Raw genomic sequence first — 23,535 nt, forward strand, 5'->3', positions numbered from 1 at the left:
GGAAGGGATGCAATTTATACAGCAATAAGAAGAGCAGATCTTTGGTGATTAGATCTTTTCCCTGGGAAACAAATGGGTCACTCAGGTAAAATTTATCTCTGCTAGTAACCCTTACTCTGAGAAATACTCCCAATTTAGATTCTTCTATGTAGTAAATGAAGGAGCAAAAGTTTTTCTTGAGACTGTGAGGTCTTAATTGCTTTCAGCTCAAACTAATCTTCATGCCAAAGTGGTTCATTCTGGGGTAGACTGTTCTCAGCTCCTATAGATGTTTCCTTGAAGTTCCTAGGTTTTTTTTCGATTTGCATTCAGTTTTATAGGAATTTCATTCAGTTTCATGGATTCAAAATCATCTATTTGCTAAAAGATCCAGACTGTGTCCTGCAATGCACCCAACAATTTCCCCCTTAAATGTCTAAGAAAAAACCTGAAATGTAGCGTGCTTAAAACTAATCCCTTCACCTGCACACCTCTAGGTCTTGTTCTTCCATCTCAACCAATGGCAACTCCATTCTCCTAGATGCTGGGACAGAAAACAGAGTTATCTTTGAATATATCATACCCCCACGTTTACCCTTCTGGTGAATACTACTGATTTTAATTTCACAATATATGCTGATACTAAATACATTTTCACCATTTTTGTCACCATCATCGTCACTCTGGCCTAAGCTACCACCTTTGAGCACTTTCATTATTGAAAATATGTCTTAGTTATTCTCCCTGCTTTTGCCTTTGCCCACACAATCGTTCTTAGCAAAAGAGATCCTGTTACAATTAAAGACAAATATGAAGCTCTTGTTCTCAAAATCTTCAAGTGGCTTCTCATCTCAAACAAGTCTGAAGTCCACGTGATAGCTCTCCTTGACATCACCATTCTGCTTCTATCTCCTACCACATAGTGGTTCAGAGCATGGTCTGAGGAGCCCCACTTCTTAAGTTCAAATGGTGGCCCCATCATTTACCAGGTGTCATTTAATATCTGTACGCCTCAGTGACTCTGTTGGGGGAGTAATATCTACACTATTTTTTTTTTAAGGAGTAAATGAATTAAATACAAAGTACTAGGACATATGTAATGCGTTGTCAGTATTCAATAAACATTACTTTCTACTCCTTTCCTCCTTTCACTCAGTCTCTACTCCCAGGGACCCCTTCTTGTTCCTTAAATATGTTGAGTATATTCTTGCCTCAAAGCCCTTGCACTTGTGTTTTTTCCTTTTCTTGAGTTCCATAGCCCCTACGTATTCTTATGACTTCTATTGTCATCTGATTTTGGTCTTCACTGAAATTTCATACTCTTAATGAGGTTTCTATGTCCACCATATTTAAAGTTAAATTTCCAGCCCTATAATAACTCTCCCATTCCCTTCACCCTCATCTCTTAGATAAGCTTGTTACTGTCATGCATATATTCACTATTTTTTCCTTAAACCTAAATACTCTGTATGTTGAATAGAGGAACGAAATTGTTCGTTGTTCATTGTTTCTCAGGCATTGTGTTCAACTTACATGTATTTATCACACTTTGTTTTTACAAAAATCTTGTTAGGCAGGTATTATAACCTCTGCTTTACAAGTATAAAACCCAGGGGTGCCTGGGTGGCTCAGTCAGTTAAGTGTCCAACTCTTGTTAAGAGCTCATGTTATGATCCCATGGCTGAGATAGAGCCCTGCTTAGGGCTCTGTCCTCAGTGCTGGGCTCCAAGTTCAGCCGGGAGTGTGCTTTGAGATTCTTTCTCTCGCCTGCCTCTCCCCGTCTCTAAAATAAAATAAATAAATCTTAAAAAAAACTAAAACCCAAACTTCAGAGAAATTGTATAATTTGCACAAAATTATGAGGCTAGAAATTGGTAGGATTTGGACTCAGACTGATGGCTTTATTACTCTAAAATACATTATATATGGTCTTTAACATATCAAGTTAATGTTTATGATTTTATGCAAAAAAATTAAGATCACTTATATTTTACATCTAGACATTAATATATATCCTGGATAATATTTGAAATTAAAAGTTGCCTTTTACTGTTGTGCCATCTTTTAAAAAATGTTTAAAGATATTTTGTATATATCTGAAAGCTTTTAAATTGTGTCTCAAAAGGAATTGACTGGCTTTAATTAATTACTCTGATGAAAAGGCACAAACTGTCATTCAAAATCTATTACTATGGCATATAGTAAATGTTTTTTAGTATTAACAAAAATATATTCCATGTGTTCGAGAACTATATAAAATTTTGAAATCCTGAAAGCACATAAAAATTATGTACTACATTCCTTGCAGTTCACCTCTTTGAATCTTCAGCTGTTATTAGTGATAAAGCAATGCAGAATTACAATAGCCCTACATCTAATTTCTAGCCCCAAATTTACCAAATTACTAAAAAAGAATGCTTACTTTCTGGGTCAAATCAGGAACTATTCTTTATAATTGAGAAACATTGGAAATAAATTACTTGTTTGATGACTATGCAAAGAATAATATTTTCCCAGAATTTGAAAATAAAGACAATAAACATTTGATCAGGGATAGACACCAAGTCTTCCTAGAATGAAGAGATTAGTTTAGTTAAAAATCAGGTGAATGAATCTGAAACTTCTAAAATTTAAAAGGGGTAAATATTTCTAGGTAGTTGACCTTTACTATTACTGAACTAAATAAATTGGTTCTCAGGAAATATAGCAGAAATTGAGAAGAATTGTAATTTTCTCATTAAGGAGATAATTACCCAAATAGGAATGCAATTACACAATGATGAACAGTTGGAAAAGATAGATTCAATTTTACTAGTGAGAATTGAAAATCTGTCAGAGAAAGTTCCAGAGGGAACAAAGGAAGCACTCACCCTGGTCACAGATCTCTACTATTGTTAATGATAACTATGAACATTTTACCTTTAAAAAGATACCTGCTGAGCTGCACAATGGAAAGAGATCTGGGAGGAATTGATGCTTTCACATATTCAGGACATTTGAGTACTAGCTGATTGGAGAGATAAAGTGAGAAGTAAGAAAAATGGTCAGCTGCTTTATCCTAAAATATTTCATATTATCTCATAGCAAGACATTTTTGGTCTTTACTGATTAATCCCCTTTTTCTCTCCACCATTCTGAAGAATTCTGTTATTTATTAATTATTTTAGGTTTTTTTTTTTAATTCAGGTTCATTTTGTATTGTATATAACTTAATAAAGTAAGATTTATAGGACTGACTCATGATTTTGGAGAAATCCCATCTAAAAATAATAATATTTGAACTATTTGCATATTGCCTAGCATCTGTAATACTGAATTCCGCAGGTAGCATGTATCACCCAAAATATGAACAAATCTTGGATAGAGTCTTTACAATATAATATTACAATGAAGTGTACCAGAGTGTGTCATCTCCAAATATACCTCTTTGGCATATGAATTATTTTGAGCCAAACACCTATTTCTAGAAATAAGGCACAAGCTTTCCTTTTGCAAAGAGAGTTTACATTTATAAAGGAAATTCCTATTTGTAAAGGCATGTCCCTCTTCCATTTTAAGAAGAGGAAAGCTCTGAACAACTCTTATTAATGGCAAGGCACTGACTTAAAACTTACATAACAAAACATATTGTGACATAACATAAAGTAACATAACAAACTTTACAAAGCAGTTCTTGTTTACCGTATTTTTAACATCACATTCCATAACTTCCCTCTTCTGCCCAGAATCCTCAAACCTCTTTTCCTTTTTTAGCTTAAGATGGTATTTTAGCCTTAATTGTCTGTCAACCTCCTTGAACCACAGTTTTCTTTGTGAATTGCAATTGCATGTTATGAACACTTTTTTTCCCCCTTTTGTTAATCTGTCTCTTATCAATTTGATTCATAGGCCTCAACCGATCAACCTAAGATGGGCAGAGAGAAGAATAATATTTCTCATTCACTGCTGCCTCCCTGATCTCATTTTACCTGTCTCCCCTAGCATTATCATGTCTAGGATCAAATACTATCCAAAAATCTCTTTCCGGTCTACTTTTTTTTTTTTTTTTTAAGATTTTATTTATTTATTTGACAGAGAGAGATCACAAGTAGGCAGAGACGCAGGCAGAGAGAGAGAGAGGAGGAAGCAGGCTCCCTGCTGAGCAGAGAGCCCGATGTGGGACTCGATCCCAGGACCCTGAGATCATGACCTGAGCCGAAGGCAGCAGCTTAACCCACTGAGCCACCCAGGCGCCCTCCGGTCTACTTTCTATAAAGTAACAGTCCCACCCTCTCCAAATGTGCCCCTCTCTACCATTTGCACTGATTCATTTTCCTCCATACCACTTATCATTGTTTGTTATTGTATGATACACTTACATGTTTATGGTAGGTGTCTCCTAAAATGCCAATTTCAGACATACAGGCTTAGATTCACGGATTAGCTTCAACTACCAGACACTGCTTAGAAGATAGTACATAACTATTGAATAGATGAATAGATGAATGGATCCCTCCTTCCCAATTAAATCTGATAAACATTTTTTAATCAACTAAAGCCAAATCTGTACCTTTCAGGAAAACAAACAAACAAACAAAAACTTGTAATTTTCCTTAAAAGTTTAAGACAAGAAAAGATGAAAAATTTAAAGGTACAGGCATGAATATGTTTTGAGGGCAAGCGTTTTGTGTTTTTTTTTCATTTTTCTAAATTAGTATTTTTCTTAGTACCTGGTAAGATCTTGCCCTAGCAAAACAACAAAAGAGAAAGAAAACAGAGGATAAATCTATATTTTAGGATGCCTATTCTAAACCAGAAATAAGCATGTGTGTTTTAGACATACTACTCTTTCAATCCACAGAGTGGCTGTGAAATAATAGAAAAGATATATTGGTGTCTGCTTCCAGTTCCTGGAACAGAGCTCTGGCATAGAGCTTCTGAAAACTTTTTAAATTCTTAAGTGACAAGAGCCTAGGAACATGTCTTGCTCAAATATTTGTCTTTGACCCCATTCTCAACCTAGGACTCCTAAAAACCCTTATAAGCTCTTAAGCGATAAGAGACTAAGAACACTGTTCTATTGGGAAGACTTAGAATAGGCTCCCAGATGGCTCCTGGATAGGGGCAAGTCATGAGAAAGACCAAGCCATAGCTAGAAGCTTGGAATTTTCAGCCCCATCTCACATCCTCCAGAGAGGGAATGGATCTTGGAAATGAAAGTTGATGACTGATCATGTGAGGAGGCCTCCATAAAATCCCAATAGCAGAGGGTTGAGAGAACCTCTAGGTAGACAAGTACATCAACACAGGGTTGATGATACACAACTCCATGAGCACATTAGCTTCTGTGCTCAGAATCCTCTTAGAACTTGCCTCTACATGTTTTCATTTGACTGCTCATCTCGTCACTTCATCATATCCATTAAAAAACTGGTAAACATAAGTAAGTGTTTCTGTCAGTTCTGTGAACTGTTCTAGCAAATTAGTCAGACCTGAGGAGGGGATTGTGGGAATCTCTGACTTGTACCCAAATCAGATAGAAGCTATGTATAACCTTGAGACTTACTACCTATAATTAACATCTAGTGTTAATTCCCCACATAGTGGGGAATAGTCTTGTGGGAATGAGTTCTTAACCTGTGGGGTTTGATGCTCTCTGTCTTTGATAGTGTCAGACCCGTGTTAAATTGTAGGAGCCCTAGCTGGTGCTGCAGAGAATTGCTTAGTGTGGGAGGACCTTTTGGTGACCAAAATGCAGTGTTTTCTGTGAAAAGTAAAGGAGACTCACAGGGAAGAAAGGCATGATAGGCAAAGATATTCTCTTCCCCTACATAGAAAAGTAAAAACAGTTGTTTTCCTTTGCAGTGGCCCATAGGAACAATTTTTAAAGTGAGAACCCTGAAGCTAAACCTGTAACCAATAATATATTATAGAAAACGAGGGAGACAGAATGAAAATTAATCATTAAAATTTGGTAGACTCTAAAGGCTGAATTATTTTCACTAATATTAGAAATTTAACAGAACTGGAAAAGTGAAAGCCCTGGACATAGATTTTCACATATTCATAGTGGTATTATAAGAAACCCTGAAGAACTAAGAATTTCCTATGGTGACTCTCACATGCCCATTTCCCCTACACCACTTTCTCTCTATCCCTTCTTACACAAGATTTCACTTCCTACATCTTCCATCCACACCACTCAGTAAAATCCAAATAGCCAAAACTCTGACTGCCAATCCACAAAAATATTTCTTTTTTATCCAGGAACTACCTTTGACTATACTCGACATTTTAAAATAGTAGCTAAGGCTTACAATTCTCTGGTTGATTTTTTTCCACAGTATAATTTCCCATGACAGTTACTTGATAAGATAGAGCCTCCATTTCAGTGTAATATTGCACTCAAGTTTGTTCTGAATGCATTACAAGCATAATTCCAGGTTTTGACTTCCTTAGGTCATGGGCCTTGCTGACACAGGTCTGAGGGCACTCTATGCTATCCTTGTAGGCAGGGAAATACCCATCTATTCCACGGTGATGTGCTAAATATTTCCAAGCTGGGTATCTCTCTACTTCAGCAGCTACCCTGATTTTGTACCTCTGCCCACCCATAGACAAGGCCCCTGTGGAACTTCTGGACATTTCCTTGGTCTCTGTACTAGAGGGGCTACTGGACATTCCCTTGGTCCAGATACTAGAGAAGAATGCTCTGCAAGATGAAGAACAGCCTACTGGAGTCTAGGAGGAAAAGGCTATGAGATGTTACTTCTAGCAGATGAATGTCCACTAGCTCATCTGAATGGCTGAATTCACATTTATTAGACGTTTCTGTCTCCTTGTCTCTAAGGCTCTTTTTCTTTTAAAATTAAGATTTTATTTATTTATTTGACATACAGAGAGAGATCACAAGTAGGCAGAGAGGCAGGCAGAGAAAGAGAGGGGGAAGCAGGCTCCCCACTGAGCAGAGAGCCTGATGCAGGGCTTGATCCCAGAATCCTGAGATCATGACCTGAGCCAAAGGCAGAGGCTTAACCCACTGAGCTACCCAGGTACCTCATCTCTAAGGCTCTTTCAGTGACAGTCTTGCTATGGCCTAGTGATTGCTCTAACAATTCACTCCCATTCTTGACTTAGAACTTCACCTTTCCACTGAAATGTCAAATCTACTTCCAATCTATTTTTGTAAGCACTAGAAACATTAACATTACATCTGTCAATGAAAGCAAAGGAATTATTAGATTATTTACATAAAAATTCCAAAATACAAACTTCTAAATGATTTCAAAGATCTGTTTTATCATCAGTTTGTAGTCCATTTTTTTCTGTTTTTGCTGTTGTTATTGTAAACAGTATCTTTTGAAAATTTTCAAGAGATTGTCATTAAGAATCTTAAGCAGGTGTGAGTAACTACTTCAAGTAAAAAAAAGGTCATATTCACTGATGTAAGCACTATTTTTCTCATTAAAATTTTAAGAGTATTTTATTTAAAAACTTGCAACAAACTAAATATTTAATGTATTTATTAAAACTGGATTTGTTTTATTAGAAAATGAAATGAAACTTTTTCTGCAAGCCTCTTGTAAATAAATGTTCCCAAATCCAGTCTACCCCATTGTGTCAAGTAAACCTTACTATTTTCTACATATGGTGGTTATGTACAGACCTTTGAGAATCCCTGACCTAGAGAAGCTATGAAAATTCCTCGTCCATGGGCTCTGAATATGTGTTTTGTGACGGTCTCAGCCTATCAATAAGCAATGTTATATTCAGAGATGCCCTTGTTATTCTTATTATGACTGAAATATTCTCTTCAGCAACAACCATCAGGAAATTTTGAAAATATAAATTTGTTTTGTTTTGTTTTGTTTTGTTTGTTTTTTAACTTACAAGACCTGGGAATTACACAGAACCACTTGGGCCACATAGTGAGGTCACCGGTAGAGAGCATGGGTCTTGAGTTCTATTTTTAAAGAGGTTAAGTGTGGAAGTCTAGGGTTTTATGTGTTCACTCTTCATTGGCTAATTTAAAACATAAGAACCAGAATTTAAAGCCTAGGAGAAAAGGCAAGTGGCTCAAACGTTATTGAAATCAAGCAAGCTCTCTAAAATAATGGAACCTCTGTGGATAAAGATGGTCCGGCTCTTTATCTGGTCATGTGACTGGTAATGTGGAATCCATCTTTAAAATGGATGCCTTAGCAATGAAGGCTTGAGTGAGGCACTTGCATTTATAAAAAAGGGAAGAACAAAACAAAACAAAAAACCCAAAGCTATCAGGACTTCAAATTATATTATGTGAACACTGAATGTTGTATATTCTTGCCTGGAGCATTCATGTGAAAAACACAACCACCCACATTAGGTTAATGCAGTGAGAGTCCCACAGCACATGCTATATTCTGGCAAAGTACATCTAAATTAATTTTAGATAGAAGATTGGTAAGTAGATGGGCAGATGGATGAATAAATTGATGATAGACATAGGATGGATAGATGATAGATAGATTGAAGAAAGAAAGAAAGTAAGAAAGAAAGGACGAGAAAGAAAGGAAGGAAGGAAGGAATCGAAAGGGACATAGATATAGATAGGGATATTCTAAACATTCCTATACCCTAGATTCATTTTATCATTTCTAGGAATCCAGCTACTTAAGGACATGTTGCTGTCTACAACACCACCATCCCCAAAACACCAACCCAACTAACACATTCACCTCTTGTGATGAAGACTCTGAGACATTTATTTCACTTTATTTTATAATACTGCACATTTGTAACTAAGTATATTTGGTTACCATCTGTGGCCAAATAAACTCTATAAGACTCAAAGTTCAAATATTGGCTCTGCAATGCAGAGAATAAGAGAGAAAAAAAGAAAAAGAAAAAAAAATAGATTGAATGGAGCTCAAAGTGTCCTCATAGCAGAGCCCATTTCACCTTTCACAGCAGAGAAAAAAGGACATCTTTATGTCAGAAATTTTATTTCTACATTTGCAGATATTTATCTTGGTTTGTACTATTGTGAAACAGAACATGTAGTATCAGATGCAGGAATATAAGGAAATCCAACCATATAAAAATGATTATCATGCAAAGTTTTAAATAGCTGTGTAAACCATCACGTAAAATAATTGAGGCTGTCATATTAATAGTTTTTATCTTCCAGAAGCAATCAGGTATACAGTGAACTATGGATGGTGTAATGTCTTAACCAAAAGAAAACAAGGAGGAATTTTAGGTATCTTGATTTGTTGATAGATTTTTATCAGTGGATGTCTCCACTGTAGCTCCCACCTATGTGATATAAAGCTGCCTTTTCTATCCTGTATTTCAATCATAGCTCACTCATTCTCTGTGGCGGTTTCAGAACTGCCTCTATCCTGTATTTATGTGAATATGTGAGTATCATGGTAAATAGCAGGTTTTCTAATTTGTTATTTTGTTTTTGTAGTTTTGTAATTTGACTTAAGTTTTGCTGCACAAAGAATCAGGTGCATATTAACTGTGTACAAATTAATGTTTAAGTGTGAGTATAGATGGTGGTAAAATAAGTAAATAATACAGACTGTAGTCTAGTTTTAATGTCCTTTCAGGAAACGAATCTGCTTTCAAGTTCATATCTAAGAAAAGCATAGTTATTTTAAAATCTTAAAGCGCCTTATATATGATTAAGGTGCCAATGTGATTAAGCACTTAAGCTTTGAAGAGCCTCAAAAGAAAAGATGATCGCAGAGAATTTATCAGTCCCTAAGAGCAAGTAAAGTCTTCGATAATATCATCACCAATTCTGTTTACAATTAATCTGAATGACAGCCTAGAGCAAATGGGAAATGGAAAACCAAGGGGCTTCATTATTTTAAAGGTTGTAAATGCCCATCCATTTAGGTAATGATAGTAATATATGAAAACAGAAATACGTTTTCATAATGAAATCAACGTCATTTTTACAATGGGCATTATTTTGAACCATTCTAATCTTTGATTTACTTCATTAGGCACCGAAGCTGAAGTTGTAGTAAAAAAATGATGCCAGAGGCTCTTGGGTGGTTCAGTCGGTTAAGCATCTGCTCTCAACTCAGGTCATGACCCCAAGGTACTAGGATTGAGCCCCCACGTCTTCAGGCTCCCTGCTCAGTGGGGAAACTGTTTCTCCCTCTCCTTCTGTCCCTCCTCCATCTTGTGCTTTCTCCCTCCCTCAAATAAATAAATAAAATAATTTAAAAAAAATAACTTCTTTAAAAAAATCATGCCAATTCATAGGCTGCATTTTTAAATTAAAAAAAAAAAAAGTAGGCCTAGATGAAAAGCCTATATAAACAAGAAAAATATCTTAATAAAATTAAAACAATTATCTTCTTTTTTAAAAGATTTTTCATTAATTTATTTGACAGAGAGAGAGATCACAAATAGGCAGATAGGCAGGCAGAAAGAGAAGGGAAAGCAGGCTTCCTGCTGAACAAAGAGCTTGATATGGGGCTCCATCCTAGGACCCTGAGATCATGACCTGATCTGAAGGCAGAGGCTTAACCCACTGAGCCACCCAGGTGCCCCTAACAATTATCTTCTGCTTTATCATGCTCCCAGTACTCTCTTGGAAAACAACAGTTCAGTAAATATAATCAAAAAGTACTTTGAAGATAACTAAGTTAATGTCTAATGAATTTGTCCACTCCTGACCAAAACTGAACCTGGAAAATTTAGCTTACTTTTGTTCCTTATACTCTTCCTTATACTATATGACAATTTTCTTTTTACTTACTACACCTCATTGTAAATTTTTGTAAATCTTGCAAGAATCACAGTGAGAAATGATACAAACTGTTCAGAGAGAGACCCAAAGAAAACACACTGGCTCATTAATAGCCCCTCAATTTCTTTTATTTCAAATATAGAGTTCACCCGTTGTGACATGCCTGTTAAGGACAGGTCTCAGCCGATGAATTGGAAATTATCAATACTTAAAGATTGGTGGAATTGATGTGGTAAAGAGAGGCAGAAGAAAATTATTAAAATTTCTTACCTACTGACAAGCCCTTGAAACAGGCAGAGTGGCTCTCCTCTATGAACTCAACTGCCCTCACCTTGAGGTTTTGCTAAGGGCAAAGGACAATGCTAGCCTGACCGACCCCTTACCCCCAACCAGGATCCTGTAAGTCTACTTTAACAATTCCTTTAGGAAACTTTATCTCTAAACCTCCAAGATAGTGTTGACAATCATTCCCACGCATATGGCCCACTGATACACATCTAAAGGGTCTCATGAGAAGGTTTTATTATTGGTAATGAATAACCTTTTTCCCCAGATAATAGCTAGCCCCTCAAGGTCCTAGAAACCTTGCTTCCAAAATTCCTTAGAGACTTACACCATCCCTAATCCCCTCCCCAATTTACAAATATATAATAGATCACTCCTCACATCCCTGGGGCAGCAGCTCTTCCTGCCCATCGGTTCTGTCCCCGTGCTTTAATAAATCACCATTTTGCACCAAAGATGCCTCAAGAATTCTTTCTTGGTCATCGGCTCCAGACCTCACCCCACCGAACCTCACCTATGTTCTAGAACTTCATCATTCCCAGAACTTCATCAAGACCACTAGGGAGTATTCCTAGAAGTATATGGCTTCAAAATTTTGAGTCTGTTGAGTTCCAATCTTATTCAATGAATGAAAAATTTAAAAAGAAGAAAGAAAAAAAAATGGTTGAATAATTAGATGTTGTCAGAGAACCCCCTTCCTGCCCACCCCTCTCTGCTTCTTTCAAATGACTCCTGTTATCTACATTACCCATATTTTATCCTCTACTGACTGTGGGGTCTTTGTAAAGTATTGGTTAATAACAAATCTGAAGAATTATTTTGATAATTATTACACTTAGGAAATATCACTTTAATGCCTTCATCATCGAATACAACAGAAGATATAATAGTCTATTCTATCTCTCTTAATTCCCCAAGACAGTGAAATCCAGAGAGGTTATGTATCTTTCCCAAACACATTGTTTCCTACCAAGGACTAAAACCTGGGTTTCGCATTATCACCTGCCTACAACACTACTTTACAAAAAGTGTGCTAAATTCCTTCTCATATATTAGCTTGTTGAAAAAGTATGTCATAAAATTTTAAACTCATTTAAAATATTAGGCATATTTTAATCTTTCAGACTTCCCTGGTGACTTCAAAATTAACAATCCAAAATATAACTTTTCCTCTTCCCCCAAAATCTACTTATTTCCCTTTTCTTTCTTTCTCCTATTTTGATTAATTATAGGACACTCATTCCAATTTTCTGAACAAGAAATGTAGGAGTTGTTTGAGAAAAGAATCTTTTTAAGTTGAAGTCTATATTTGCATGTGATGGCATTTTTGACAACTTGAATGGGCTAACATCCCTAGTTACTTCATCTATCATTAATCTAGTGTTGCTGCTGAGCTATTTCATAGATGTGATTAAAATCAATAATCATATTACATCAAGAAAGAGAGATTGTCATAATCTGCAGCTTCAGCAATAACCGAGAGTTTCAGTTGGTCCCTCCTGACAGATGACATATGGAACTGTATAAGCTAATTCCTTATAACAGATTGATATATAGATAGATATAGATATAGATACAGATATAGATAGATATAGATAGATGTGGATATGGATATGGATATAAATATGGATATGGATATGGATATAGAGTTAGGAGATAGATAGGGATAGGGATAGAGATAGAGATAACCTCCTACCAGTTTGGCTTCCCTGGTTGAACCCTGACTGATCTGCTGAGTTTGAGTATCGGGGAAGACTACCTGAAATTTAATGGGGAGGGAGATGATTTTAGAGTCACTTATATAGATTCTTTGTTTTTAGTTAACCCCCATATCTAATTGGTTAAAAAAATCTTTCTCGTTCAACTTCTTAAATTCATTACTTGAGTCACTTCCCTTCACCTATTCTTCACTGTCTCTCCCTATTTCATGCCTCTGTTAATTTTTTCTTGAACCATTTTAATGGCTTTGCTATGGGTTTCCTGCCTCTCGTTTCCTCTGTCTTGCACACAGCTCTCTACCTTGCTGCTAAAGTGAATTTTCTAAAACCCAGTCTCAACCAGAGTGGTTCCCTGTCATCCAGACTCTATAAATGTGAGAAGGAAGCTAAGACCTGACACTTCCAATTTTCTAATTTCACTATAAATTTCCCATGCATTCCAGGGTTCCTTTTTCTCTGAACCCATTTATAATCTTTAAACTTGATATACATATTTTTTAGTGTGTTTTTTTTTAAATTTATTTGACAGAGATCACAAGTAGGCAGAGAGAGGGGGGGGAAGCAGGCTCCCCACTGAGCAGAGAGTCCAATGTGGGGCTTGATCCCAGAACCATGATCTGAGGCAAAGGCAGAGGCTTTAACCCACTGAGCCACCTAGGTGCCCCATAAATTTGATATACATTTTTATATATGATCCCTTTTGCTGGAAAGTCTAACTTTCTTACTGCATTTGTCTGAAAAGTCTCGCTTCTTTTGAAACTCAGGGGAAAAAAAATAAAATCCAGGAAAAAAATAACAACTCTTTAGGTAATCTTCATTGTTTTCTCCAGCCCAATTAAAATTTTCTTTCTCTATTATCAATCTATGTATCATCTTTCTATCTCTCTGTATCTATCATCTATGTAAATTTAATGCTCTGAATGAAATATGAGCATGTGCAGGGCAAGACTATCTTTTGAGTCTCATTATATTTCTAGATACCACTAGCTTAATCACTAGAATATAGTAAGTCATCATTTTGTTTAGAATGGAACCTCTAAAAATAGCTATATTCTACCAATATTTACTTCAGATGGAATTTTAGGGTGTTTTGTGCCTAAAATAAATTTTGAAACTGCTGTTCAGAGCTCCACTTTAATTTACTGAGACTATTTCATCGATAGTGTTATATTTTAAGTACTTTTGGTTAAGTTGTTTGCTCCTTGACATTTAAAATTTGTATAATACAGTTGATGAATTAGGCCAATTTTTTTTCACCCAGATTTTTCTTCCTATTTTGAATGGATACCTGTAATCCTAAGGAAAATTAAATATGCAAGGAAAATAAGCAAAACAAAAGATAACAAAAAATTTCTGAATTTTGTTCCCTCTATTAAACATACTATTTATCATTGTTGCTCTGTGACCTCTCCTCCTTATCTTGAATCATTGACAAAGTCATCTTATCTCGACTAAATTATAAACTGTAGAAGAGAAGTCATTATAAATCCCACCCTAGCATGCTGGCTGGTACATGGTAGTCAATAAATGTTGTTGGATGCTGAATGAACATTTTTTATTTTATTACCATTTTTCTTATATCTTTTCATAAATCTCTATGACTTCATAAAATATTTGCTGTTATTTTTAATGTCATCATGTAATTGATTCAAAGATGTTTCACATCCTCCTACTGTATAATTTCTGAAGTTTCCTTTACAAATAGTGCTTGGTAACCTAAAGTCCACTGAAAGATGTTTAGGGAATAATCCACTTAGGTAGGCACTCCTGACCATGGCTGTTTTTCATTGTTTTAACCCTTCCTGTCTAGTTTTTATCATCTTATAAAGACTTTCCCTATGGGATTATTTTTTAGATTTATTTATTTATTTGAGGGGATGGGCAGAGGGGGAGGGAGAGAGAGACTCAGGCTCCATGCTTAGCTCAGAGTCTGACTTGGGGCTCCATCTTACAACTCTGAGATCATGACGGGTACTGAAATCAGTCACTTAACCAATTGAGCCACCCAGAAGTCTCTATATAGGATTAAGTACATAAAAACTTTTGATAAATATAGTATTATAAATTTAACTCCAGAATATCACACATTTTATTTGGGGCTTAATTCTCATTCTTACAAAAATGAGGAAAAAAATGTCTCATTTCTCCTTCTTAGTTTTGATACATAAACATCAATTACATCTGTAAATAGATGGACATTATTTGATTTTTTTTTTTTTTCAGAAAAAAAAAACAATTTATTTCTACCCTATATTTGATGGCAGACAGTATATTTTTCTTCTGGAAAATTCCAACTGCTGAATAATTTCAGCTTGCCCTTCTGATTGTTTGGTTGTTTTTTATTATATGTTTTATAAGCTGCATACCAACTTATTTCAAAACAGCCTTCAGCCAGGGCAAAAATCAATAAGACTCCTTTTTTTTAAAGTTTAAGGAGCTACTTGTTCCTATAATGCCATCCTGAGTCCCCTTTTCTATGCATGTTGAGATATAACTGAAAACATTTTACACATTATACTTTAAAATGACATCAAATTTTGAAATTCAATTCAGTTAAAATTTATAGCATAGAAATTTCTGTAGAAATCTGTAAATGATAATATTCTCTGTCAATGAGAAAAAATCATAGTTTGTCTATAAGACATACTTGACTTGGGCATAAATCCTGGTTCAGATAATCAGTAACAAATCTTAAATAGCTTATAATCCATCTTTTTGAACATCAGATTTCTCATTTCTAAAATGAGGATAGTAGGAATAGCCACCACCAAGTTCCCTGTGGGATTTCTATTAAACAATGTAGTTAAATACTGGTGCATAGTAATTGACCAATAAACAATTGTGTTATGATTAAATTAATTACTATTATAAGAGCAATAATTCCCTCATGCTTTTAAAACCTAATTTGCTTATTCATTTACCTTATTTAGCCTATTTTTTAAAATACATGCATCAGGGACTTCTAGAGTCTGATGATAGAGCAGCACAGACAAAAATTTGTCCCCCCCTTTTTTTTTAAAGATTTTATTTATTTATTTGACAGTGAGATAGGGAGTACAAGTAGCCAGAACAGCAGGCAGAGGAAGAAGGAGAAGAAGGCTCTCTCAGCTGAGCAGGGAGTCCTATGCAAGGCTTGATCCCAGGACCCTGAGATCATGACCTGAGCCAAAGGCAAATGCTTAACTGACTGAGCCACCCAGGAGTCCCACTGGTTGCCCTTTTAACATTTATTTTCTACTGGAGGGAAAACAAAACAACAACAACAAAACAAGTATCAGTAGGATTCATTAAGAGTGAATTTCAAAATGATTTGGTTAATAATGGAATTACCATACTTACATACTGCATTGTATTCCCATTATTCCTAGAAATTTACATATTCAATTCTCATGAGACTATCACATTTATACTCTCATTATCAAATTTTAAGGTGAAAATAATCAGGTAATGCACGGTGAAGTAACTTAACCATTGTCACAAAGTCAGTATGTGGTAAAATTTGGAGACCCTTGATAGCCTGACTCTTAATTACTGAATCATTTTGTGTTATTGCAAAAATAATAAAAAAATAAAATTAAATAAATAAAACAAAACATGAGAGTTAAGAATGTCAAAGCTATTTCCATGTACCACAGGTGAACTAATGGAGAATTTCACTCTATTAATGCAATCACAGCAGATGTTATGCAGTAGATAACTTAGGGCATTATGTCTCTTTCCAGTTCTCATCCATATTAACAATAACTTTATTAAATATGAAGCCAAGAAGTTTTTGCTTTTTAACTGTTTTCAGCAAATGGAATTCTATAACAAATATACTAAAATCTTACATGATATTGACATGGTTTTGGAATATAGGTGAGGTTCAGTGAGGTGAGGTCCAGTCCTTGGACTAAGAAAGAGTTTTTGGGATGTCTGATGCAAAATGGTGGTTTACTAAAATATAACCCATGGGCAAAAAGAGCTGCTACCCTGGGGTTATGAGGGGCAGCTGATTATAAACTATGGGGTTGGGGGAGGTAAGGAAAAGGGAAGTTTCAAAAGGGTTTTGATATGTTAAAGACGACTCCGGGGATCCTGGAGGCCTTGCCATTGCAAGTTAAAGTCGTCCCCACACCAACCCTACCCCCCACCCACCACTGGGCAAGGCATTAGCATCTGAAGAACTCAAGTGTTGCAGTTCTTGGTCTTTATAGGTTAGTTATTTGTTTTTCCTTTCCCTAGCTTTAGGACAACCAGGAGTGCCTGAGGAATGTCACGTATATCCTAAGGGGAGGGGGGAGTTGTGGGGTGTCAGCATCTCCTTTGTCCACAGCTTGCCTTCTGCTCCCTCATCAATATTAATTGCTTAATTTCATAAGAAAGGGTCATGGCTATCACTATCAAAGAAAAACAAATCAAGATGACATGTAACTGTCCATGTACGAATTCAGGTGATACAGGTTTAGAAGAATGAATTCTCTTTCCTAAAGGGGTTCAGTTTTCTTCAGCTGATTGTGCATTACAGAATTTAATATAATGACCCTGTTTCATTTCAGCTTCTCAGATTACAAAAATTAAATTTATATGATCAGCTTCTCCTTCAGAATCTCTGCAATTAAACATTGCTGTAATAGGAGTGTATCTTATACTTTCTTGTCTCCTGGAATTGGGGTACAATTATCAGTGTTGGGCTGTTTGAAAAGGGAATGAATATAGAGAGTGAGTGGATCATTTTTCCTAATAATTTCCCTCCCTAAATTGTTGCTTTGGGAAGAATAGAGAAGTAACTCCCACTCCCCACCCCGCCCCCGAACTTCTAGGCAAGGCCCATATTATTTATGTCAAGGGGCAGAGAATGGAACATTCCTTGGGAATGTTTCCTTAGCAGGTGGAATTGCTACAACGGAAACTCTCTGATCCACTACATATCTGTAAAGAGATAAAATTAGATGGATCTGGCAATCACCAATTGAAAGTAAATTAAATAGGAAACATGTTCAACCTTCCTTCAACTACACAGGGTGCTATGGTATATTTACTAAAGAATACTCTCTTTGTGAGATGTTAAAAAACTTTCCCCATGTTTAATAAATTCAATTTTATTTTCATCAGCTGGCAATTTTTCTTAGTGTATATTCTTCCTTAGATGTAAAATTCAGAAAAGAAGAATGTTGAGAAATTGAACTATTATAACCCTACTCTCTAGCACCCAATAACATTTACAGGTTATATTTCTCAGTACACAGTATTACTTTTTCCCCTGGAAATGGGTAGAATGAATACACAGAGAAAGGAAAGAAGATAAACAGGACGGATGAAAGAGGCACTAACAATTATATTTACATAGGAGATACTTTGCAATATTTTGCTTTATTAATTCTTACAATACCTGTATCAAACTCATTTCCAATTATCAGACCTCAGATCATTTAAACAAACAACCAGTGAGTAGCCAAAAAAAAAAAAAAAAAAAAAAAAAAAAAAAAAAAAAATCTGAACCTAGATCTGTCTTATTCCAAACCCATGCTCTTTCCCATAATCATGTCTCTTTGGCAAGCAAATCCCTTAACTCTAGCTTCATTGCCAAGTCCAAAATGTTATCATAAGACTGTTTAAAGTATACTGTTAAAATAACAGTATTCTGTTATCCAAAGAAAAGGATGAGGTTCCACAATTAATTCTGACTATTTAGGATCTGGAGAAGAGAAATAGTTCTTACCTACTTTCTGGAACTGTCAAAAAAGAAATCCTAGAAATAGTGTGTTAGAGGGAGACAAGCTTTAATACACAAAAAGAACAAGACTCTTTCCTTCAGTTTCTGAAGATGTAGGATCCTGGTCATACTTTCATTCTACCCCCTGGAGTTGCGTTTGCAAAAGGAAAGCTGTATCTGTTATGCTGGATCTGAGAAAGGAGACTCAAGTTCAAACTGGCACTAAATATCTAAGAACCCCCTGGGGAAGGTATTTTGAATCACAGAATTTTATCATTGGAAATAGCCAAAGAATAAAACATAACTTCCTCACTTATCAATGTGGACATTTTAAAATGTCTCACTAACTTGTCCAACATGACTCTGAAGTGATAGTGACTGATGGACCTGGGATCAGGATCCAGGAGTAGAACCCAGTGTTGCTTTAAGTCCCATAGATTTCATTATCCCTTAAATAAACAGATTACTTTAATTATCTAAGAGTTTTCTATTTATAAATATTTGATTGCTTTTTATTTATTATTTTGGGTTTTACATATAATAAAAAGAATATAAACTTTTACATTTTTGGCCATATATAATGCCGATACCTAATTTACAAATGATATTCCAAATATCTCTGAAGGAACTTTAGAAGGCCTAAGAACAAATTTGCAGACTCATCTTTACCGGTATCAAAAAAATTTTTTTTGATTGTTTGGGACAATTAAAGAATACCTTGGCCTTAGATTACCAATCAGGATAAAACAAACAAGCAAACAAAAACAAATAGGTAGGTAATCAGAACAGAAACCAATGACATTTAATGCATCTTAATTCTTAGTTTGTTAGTCAACCTAACACATGAAAATGAAAATACTTCATGAATGACTGAACTTTTATATAAAATAATTGAAAAACTGTCTCACTATTACTTATCTTTCCCCTCTTTAGCTATCTTTTTCCTAAAGTCAGATGAGAAACTCAGTGTCCAAGCAGACCTCTAGGACATAAACACATCACAAACTGTAACATAGGGACCCTCTTTTTAAACCTGAGACTGGTTCTCATGTACAAGACCCAGCTCTAAGGAACATTGTCACATCTCTGGCCTTTTGTTTATGTTTGTGTTCTTGATGCTTATTTTCATATAAGAAACTGGTTTGTGATATATTATCTTTATATCCCCAGCACCCATCACAGTATCTTGCACATAATAGGTGCTCAACAAAAATGTTAAACAAATGCTATGTAAAAATGATTATACTAGCAATACAATTATAACAAAAAGGCTACACAGTAATTCTTTCAAATTTTGATCTACAAAAACAGCTTAATCTAATAGTAGTCAGTAAAAATGAATAGCTCTAATGGAATATAAAAAAAAATTGAGATTTGTGTGTCTCTTAGGAAACAGCTATTAAAATGATAACTTAAGCAAGACCTTTCATAAAATGTTTATATTTAACAAAGGATAGAGATACATTTTAGTGAGCAGCAGAAAATTTCAGCACTTCCCGAAAGCAAACAGTGTTGTTTAGAAGAAAAGGAAAGCATTGATTTTAGTTAATGAACGTTTTTCAGCTTTTTGCAATACAGGGTTCTTAATACTGGAGACATTTTCTTCATAGCAACAAATGGATTGACCGTTGCCTTGAAAATGCCATCTTCAGGCTTTCCTCTGTTGCCAGTGCTCAGTAAATGCAGTCTAGTGTCTGCTGCTACAAATGCTTGTTCTACTTTTCAAATTAGAATCCGTGCCCTAGAGTGGTGTAGTCAAAACATGACTGACATTGAGTGGCCATTCAGGGAAGGCAGTAAAGGCGGTAGGACTAATAACAGGTTTGTGGATCAATATCGGTAAGTGCTGATTTTCAGATTCCCCTCCTTAACCAATTTTGGTGGAAGTGCTAATAAGCAGTGAAAGAGACAAAACATGGTTGAAAGTAAGAAAGAAAAAAAAAAAACACACAACACATTGCTTGTTGTATTATTTTCTCTTGAATCACACAGAGTAAACCAAATGCCTAGATTTTTAAGCAAAGTCCTCTTGGGGTGGGTTGCCTTGAGATAATCTGTTCTTCCATGAAGGTCAGTAAGGATGAAATGTGACATTGCTCATTCAATTAGTTTTCTGACTAGGTAATTTGTGAACATCCATGTTCTCTGTCCTTTTTAAGCAGTATAACATCTTTTTGATAGTTCTTTTAGATTTACTAATGTAGTCGAGATTTAGGGAAATATATAAAGATACAATTACACATGTATTTATTTTCTTATTCTGTTAACAAAAATTATATTCATTTATGCATTGTGCACGTATATTTCTAGTTTGTTAATTGCTTTCTTCTGATCTTCTAATGTTAGACTATGTTTTTGACATGTATCATCTGGATTGTGATTAACAGACAGTTAAATATACTGATTACTAGACTAAGCTAAATTCTTGAAATTACAATCCCCAAATCATAATGACTTAAGTGAAAAAGAAGATTATATCTCACATAGTAAATCCAAGGTAATTCTAGATTGGCTGATGTCTGGCTCTTATATATGTTGTTATTTAGAGAGCCAGGTGATCATGGTCTGCCTTCTTCGACCCATGGCCTCTAATTCTATGCAAACTTTGATGTCCAAATGTCCAGCCAGTAAAAAAGAAAAAAAAGAGAAGAGTCAACAGGATCAAGTGCAAAAGAGGAGGTCACAGTAGGGGCAGAGATAGTGGGGCATTGTAAGTGACCTGGAAGGTTTGAGAGGGCATGTATTAATCTGCTCATATTCTATCAATTATAACTATAACTATATCAACCTAACACCAAGGAAATTGAAAAAATGCATTCTATCTCTGCCCAGGAAGAAAAGAAAACAGGTTCTAGTGTGCAACCAGCTGTATCTTTGGCACAGGAAGTAGGGTAGTAGGGTCAAATTTTAACCATTATTATGATTATTTCTCCCAGAAAAAAATCTCCCAGAGAAGTTTTTATTTCTCTTTACCTACCAAAAATTATTTCCTATATGTAAAATGTTTATGCACATAACAGCAAGCTTTTTCTATTTTAATATATTCTACATGTTTAATAATGCGAAGTATTCTCCGTGGTGTTATCAATATATCCGTGAACCAGACTTCATTCTATCACCACCTCCCTCTTTTTTTTTTTAATCAACGAATAGACTAAATGCGTATTCCCATTGTATCAGTGGCTTCGTAATCTAGGTAGTTGACATAACCATTTACAGAGTTTAAAACACATCTTCTGAATTTCATGCTGCTTCCCCCCCATTTCTAGCTTAGACTACTGTAGCTAATTTATTCCACAAATGAGAAATTCACCAGTGGAAGTTATTATGTGTTTGTGAGAGTACTTTTTTTAAAGATTTTATTTATTTATTTGATGGACAGAGATCACAAGTAGGCAGAGAGCCAGGCAGAGGTAGAGGGAGAAACAGGCTCACCACTGAGCAGACAGCCCAATGCAGGGCTCGATCCCAGGACCCTGGGACCATGACCTGAGCTGAAGGCAGAGGCTTTAACCCACTGAGCCACCCAGGCACCCCTGTGAGAGTATTTTTGAGCCTATTTACAAACCAAACAAGAAATATGTAGATTTCATGCATGGAGAAGCATAAATAAGATTCATTTTTAATCATGTAATTGTACTGTCATTTGTTTTTATGTGATTGGTGAAGAATTACATTTATCTTCATACCTTGGGTTCACTTTTGGGATAAAACAAATGTAGTGTTAAAATGTCAGTAACATACTTTTGATTTATTGCTTTTAAGGGCTTTACTTTTTGGTGTTTGGTGAAGTGTAAGGAATATCTGGTAGAATAATGATGATGCGTAACCCGAGTTTATAAGTAGAGGATTAATTAAACAAACAAAAATATCCAAACTATTTATTTCATGTAGTCAGTGCAATAAGACAATGATCAAAAATATGAAGTTATCCAATGTTGTTATTTTTCAAAACAATAACTATTTGAGTATGCAGAGCAGTGAGTGGAGGGGTCAACATGTGAGTGTTGTATGTTAGAAAGGCCACAGAATTCACCTAGCCCATTAACACACTTATTTTATATATCATTTAGGGAACCGCCTTTTTCTGAGTCATAGATTCTTCAACCCTAAAGAGAGGGGTAATAAAAGAGTATATTGCTCCCAAGGTTAAAAAAGAGCTAATTTAAAGGAAAGGACCTCAGCAAAGCTAAGCCCTCTGCTAACATATTACAGGCTTCCCATAAATACTGCTTTTTTCTCCTTTCCCACTGTCACAGGCACATAGACAGGCAGAGCTGGAGCCAGGATCTGAACCTAAATTTCTTGATTCCTTAGTTAGTATGTTTCTGTTTAAGTTTAGTAACAAGCAGCTATTTTAGAAAATTCAGAATGAATTGGCACACTTGAATGCATATGTTTTCATGGTGCGAGTCTATTCAAAATGATCCCCCCAACACTGCCACACACACACACACACACACACACACACACAGAATAGAAGAACAAATAAACAAACAAATAAACAAGAAAAGTAGTAATAGCAAGCCATCCAAAGTGAAGCAGTACTGTAGTAAAAACAGTGCAGGGTCAAAAGGGAGAGGGGCCACAACATGTCCAGAGTAAATGTGTACTTCCTTTTTTGTGCTTCTTAACAACAATCTCAACATCCACAGTGTTTGATATTTTCAAGGAAAGTGTCTCATTTCCATTAACAAGGAAACCTCCTAATTCACAAATATACACAGTGGGTGATGTGTGTTAATAGCACTCTTAGCAACCGATAATGTGGTGCAGTTAATGTATCTCAGCTTGAATTAACGTTACCACAAGCCATTGTTTCCTTTTTATACAGCGCAGGATCCTGTGGAAAAATCTCTTAGAATCTCACAAGGGGAATTCAATTAACATTACTCACTACTGTACAGCAACATAAAAATGGAGGCTATTTTAACCTTTCTTGAGCTTCCTGCTGATCAATTCAATGCTTTCCATTAGTTTAACCCTGGTTTCCATACACTCATCTTCATTGTTCAGAAAATACCTCTTCACTTACAGGGCAGAGTACAACTGCCAAGGGAAGCCAGGATAGGTGAAGTGGATCAAAAAATTTCTGAATATAGTGTGTAGGTTTGTCCTTGGCATAA

The sequence above is a fragment of the Mustela putorius genome, unplaced genomic scaffold (genome assembly GCF_011764305.1).
Source record: "Mustela putorius furo isolate JIRA1106 unplaced genomic scaffold, ASM1176430v1.1 tig00000083_pilon_pilon_pilon, whole genome shotgun sequence".
Taxonomy (NCBI): Eukaryota; Metazoa; Chordata; class Mammalia; order Carnivora; family Mustelidae; genus Mustela; species Mustela putorius.